Below are 5,560 nucleotides of genomic sequence, written 5' to 3'. Positions count from 1 at the left end.
GCAGGTCCCAAAGCAAGGGGACAGACTGGAGGAGGCTTCAAGCCCAGAGCTCTGCCCATAGCCACACACATCTGGCGGCCTCGTGGATCCATTGAAGATCCTGGAGAAGGTCTTCACCTGAGAGCTACTGTGTCTGGTCCAAGGTCATCGTGAAAAGCCAGGCACCTCCGAGGAAACACTTGACATGACAATAATGAGTTATACACCCTTGTACTGTGGGCTGGGGATCCAGGAGGCAGGACCCCAGCCCCTTCCTAAGGGGTTGTGAGAGAACCTCTCCCCTATGATGGTATGTAGTTTTTACTCTCTAATCCTAGAGAAGAGAGAAGAATGCATGAACACAAGGCACAGAGCCCCCCACAGTCCCCTGTGTGACCCCCCATCTATCTGGCTCTATCCATGGATGTTATCCCCTATACTAGACTAAATCTCCTGCACCTTTATTCATCTTTACTGTCCCTCAGTGCCTAGCACAGCATCTTCCTCAAAGGAGGAGTCAACAAATTTGTTAAATCCAAGTCCCTTCCTTTCCCTTAGCCTTCCTTTCGCACGCTGAAAAATGAGAGATTTGGCCTCAATAATCTAGCTCTAGACCCTGTAATCCAAGGAATGATGCACACAAAACTCATTCTCCCAGAGGAATCGGGAAACCAGCCAGCCCACTGGCTACCCTGGACAGAGCAATCGAGGTCCCACTCACTGTCTGAGGCCATCACCTGCCCAGGACAAGGACCCAGGCTGGCTATCTTTCCCCTTTCACAGAATCCATCAGCAGATATTTGGGGAGGCCCTTTGTGCCCAGCCCTGAGTTGGGCAATCCCAGTGCAGGGAGCCACAAAGTAGGGGGATACCCCCCCCAGCCCTCTGGGAGCTCACTGGGCTCCCACAAATGAAAAGATGACTTAGAGATGGCATGGGAGCCAGAAAAAGCGAGAGGTCTCTGTGGGCTGGGAGCAAGCTGCCTCCCATCCTGCCTCTGACATTTGCAGCCCGGCCACCTCGCAAGTCACCCACCTCCGCTGGCCTTAGAATAAAAGTTTCAGTACCCAGTCTTATTACCTCACAACGTGCTTGTAGGAAAAAGGCTTTGTGAGCCTTTACTTGCTATGCGTTGTGTGTGTCTGTGTGTATGTTGTGTGTGTGTGCACGCACATGTGTGACTATTATTACTATCACCGAAGAATGGGCAGAGTACTCTGGGGGTTGGCCTAGGAAAGCAAGGGCGTCCAGAACGATCATAGCACATAGAGGGGGTATGGGTCTGGTTGGAGTAGAGCATGTTTCATGGTCTGGGGGAGCTGAGGCTGGAGCGGCAGTAGGGAGCACTGAAACGCCAACCCAGAGAAGCAGGATGGCTAGGAGAGAACCGGGGGGCTGGGCCTAGGGCACCCAGGCCTGGAGCCTGGGCAAAGCTTCTGCCCATTTGGCTAGAGGTAGCTGAGGGTACAGCAGCTAGAGAGCTGGACCTGCAATCAGGAAGACCAGAGGCCAAATCCAGTCTCAGACACAGAATAGCTGTGTGACCCTGGGCAAGTCACATAACCTTTGTCTGCCTTGAGGTCTCCTCAACTATAAAACAGGACAGTGATAGTGCCTGCCTCCCAGGGATGTAAGGATCAAGTGAGACATGATTTGTAAAAGCGCTTAACACAGTGCCTGGCACACAGTAAGTGCCTAATAAATGCTTATTCCTTTCCCTCCTCCTTGAACACTTTTTTTTTGGAGGGGGGGTCAGACCTGTGATTTCATCAATGCAGGAAACTCCCAGTATGTCAACTTCCTCCAAGCATGGAGATCATCCCATCTGCACCCTCCAGTCAGAGAGAGCTGCTGAGAGATTATAAATGACTTGTCCAGGGTCACACAGCCAGGAAACCAGACCTTCCTCTCCAGCACCTAGCACACAGTAGGCAAATGCCCGCTTGTTCACTTGATTCCTTACTCCTCAGCAGAACCTCTAACCACTGCCCCACACTGCCTCTTTCCATCCAAGCTCAGGATGAAGGGAGGGGGGTGAATCCGAATCCCAGATCTGGCCCCTTCTTCCAGAGTTTCAGGGATAGTTCTTTTCCTCCCAGGTTCTCCCTTCTCCCCTCCATGCCCATCCCATTGCCATAAAGCCAGGTGTTCACTTAAGGTACCTTTTTTGAAGCCACAGGGAGCCATCCCCTGACCCTAAAGTGACCCCCATTCAAGGCAGCTCTGGTCCAGCAGGAAAACTCCAATTTTCAATTTGCCGTCCAATTAAAATTCATTTATTCTCCCCTGAGTCACCATGGAGTGAGTCAGTCTCGGCTGGAGCATCCTTCAAATAGCCCTGACCTTTCTCTGTGCCAGGGAAGAGAGGGGGCAGGTGGCAGTGGGCCCAGAAGCGCCACTAGCAGACACCCGGGTCAAAGCTTCAGACCAGCCCAAGCCTGCTTTCTGGCTTCCCAGGAGCCCCCACCTTAACCTGGTTGGGGGGCCTGGGTCTGGCTCCCCCAGAGGCAACAGTCGATACTTCCTCTGTCTTGGCCCAGCCCCCTTAGAGCCATGGATCAGATGTCTCCAAAGCAGACATTGAGACACGCAGTTGGACCAGAAGAATCCCTACTATCCAGCTTTACTGAAAGTTCATTTTCTCTTCTTGAAATCAGGACTGTCCCAGGACGTCAGGGCCAGGACCATGCACTGGGGCTCCCCCCTTCTCCACTGGATGTGTCTACTGCAGCTGGCCCATTGATCATAGATCGGAGCTCCAAGGGCCCTCAAAGCCCTTCCTGTGGCAGGAGTGGAAACTGAGGCCCAGAGAGAAGGGGAGGTTCCAAGCTCACCCGGGAGGCTCCCACGGCCTCTGGTCTGGGACCTGGGCACTCTGGACACTGCCTGTCCATCGGCCAGAGAGCTCTGCCCAAGGAGCCCAGCCTGGGCCATTGTCATCTTCCCTCCCTGTGGGATACAGTTCAATCAGAAAGATGCCCAGATACTCAGCTGAGAGATGCCTCTGAGCCCCTGGGAGGCCCTGTCCAGGTACGCTGGAGAGCTGTGACAGAACGCTCCCTTCCTCTGCCATTGACAGACCTAATGAGGACAACGATGCAGGCCTGGAACATAGTAGGTGCTTAATAAATGCTCAGTGGCTGCCATTAAATAAATAATATCCACAATTATGTGGCAGTGAGGTGACAGAGTGGACAGAACACCCCTGGGATGGAGTCTGGAAGAACTGAGTGCAAATCTGGCCTTGGACTGGCCTCACTAGGTGACTCTGGGTAAGTCATTTAACCTCTGCCTGCCTCAGTTTCCTCAACAGCACTTACCTTGAAGGGTTGTGAGAATCTAGTGAGATAATATTTGTAAAGCACTAGCATGATGCCTGGACATGAATGTTTATTCCTTCTCTTTGTATCTCCCCCTCCCGCCATGTCATCCTCACCATGATCTTCTATGAGCTCACAAAACTCACTCCTCCCCCTTCTCCTTCCCTTCCCTCCTGCCCCCCCTCCACAACCACTGATGTGATGGGATGGGGAACTTCCTGACGCCAGGGGCTGGTTTTTGCTTTTATTTGTACCCTCAGTGCTTAGCGGTGTCTAGAACATAGTAGGTGCTTAATAAATGTGCTGACTGATTGGCTAATGCACAGAGGTCTAGAACCACAATGTGTTTAGAATGGGAAAAGCATTTGGAGATCATTCAGTCCAGTCATTTTATGAAGGAGGAAACTGGGTAGAAACCAGGTCTCCTGAATCTTCCCTCCTCAGGCCCCACTCCCCGCCCTCTCCAACTCCCCACCCGCAACCATTCTAACCACACTAGTGTGAAGGACAAAGAAGGGTTGGGGGGGAGGCAGTGTGCACACCTGGGATTACAAGCAAAAAGAGATCGGGGGAGGAGAGAGAAATAATGAGGCATCATGGGGAAGGGGAGGGCCCTGGGGGGCTCCATTGTCAGGAGAAGAGGAATCCAGCCCTGTCTGAGGAATAGCCCAGGCCTCATTGGGGTGGAAGGCAGAGAAAACAGATGCCTGTTAATTGGAAGAAATAATCAAATCAAATTTTAAAAGAAAGAAAATTGAGACCCTCCATTGTGAGCTCTTTCATCTCCCTTATCCCCAAATCAAAGTCCCCTACATCTTCCCACAGAAGGGTGGCTTTCCTCGCCTGGTCAGCTCCTCTGCTTGTGCCCTTAATTCTTGTCCCCTCCAGGAGCCATGATATGGACCATGCCTGGCACTTCAGCCTCGGTCTCCACAGCTCTGTTCCTCCCCATGCCCATGTCTAAGTGTCCCCTATCCTGGAAAACCATGACAGAACTTCCCCGGCTCCAGCATCCTCTCTGTGCTCCCTTTCCCAGCCACACTCTTAGAAAGAGGAGCTTGGATTAGCTGCCCACGCACCTCACCACCCACTCACTGGTCTGGAAGCTGCGCGCTCTCTCTCTCTCTCTTTCCCTCCCTCCCTCCCTCTCCCTACCTCTTCTTCCCTCCCTCTCTACCTACCTCTCTCCCTCTCCTTTGCTCTCTCTACTCCTTGGAGAACTACTGACCACCCCCACTCACCTTTTCAAAGCTTCCTCCTCAGTTGCTATGGCACACTTCTCAGTTCTGTCTGCTGGCCCCCTTTGCAGCCTCTGTTGCTAGATTTTCTATCATCCATTTCCCAGCCCCTTGGCACAGGGGATACCCAAGCTCTGCCTTGGGCCATCTTTGTCTCCTATACTTTCTCTCTGGAAGCCCTTATTACATGGTTTCTGTGATCACTTCTTCAGAGATGATTTCCAAATCTCTATTTCCAGCCCTGATCAGTCTCCAGAACTCAGTCCTCCATCACCAATGGCCCACTTGGTGACATCCCAAACTCAATATCTCTACAGTGGAAGTTATTATCTTTCATACTAACAAAGTGTCTGGCAGATGCCTGTTGACCTATTGGTTAATTCTGCCCCTTGTCCAAACCCAGCCTTCCAAAGATGCTGGATTCTTCTCCTTCCCTAGCCCCCAACATCTAATCAGTTGCCAAGTCTTGTAACCCAGCATCCCCTGCTCTGTCCTCACATCCACCCACCAGGGCCCATCACACCTCTTCCCAAGGCTGTAATAGCCTCCTAACCAGTCTCCTTTACACCAGAATAATCCTTAATAACCAATGTGGCCATATCACCCCCTGCTCAAACAGCCCCCACCCTCCTTCCCAACCAGATCTCACATCTTAGAAACACAGACTCTCAAGACTAGAAAGGACCTTGGAGGTTAGCGCCTGAAAAGGCATGACCTCTACCACATCCATCACTAGGGTTACCCCACATTAGAAGGGACTGCCTTGAGAGGAAGGGGGTGCTGAGGTCCTGAAGGTCAAGGGGAAGCTGACTGGCCCCACCAGCCAGGAATGCTGGTGTTCAGGTATGGCATGGATTCCATGAGATGCTGGTGATAATGGTGATGGTGATGATGATGGTGGTGATGGTGATGATGGTGGTGATGGTGATAGTAATGATGGTGATGGTGATGATGATGACGATGGTGATGGTGATGATGATGATGATGATGATGGTGATGGTGGTGGTGATGGTGATGATGATG

The sequence above is a fragment of the Petaurus breviceps genome, unplaced genomic scaffold, assembly GCF_028583685.1.
Source record: "Petaurus breviceps papuanus isolate PSGF00001 unplaced genomic scaffold, PetGlider_PUasm1.0 174, whole genome shotgun sequence".
Taxonomy (NCBI): domain Eukaryota; kingdom Metazoa; phylum Chordata; class Mammalia; order Diprotodontia; family Petauridae; genus Petaurus; species Petaurus breviceps.
Note: the sequence above shows the minus strand (reverse complement) of the source record.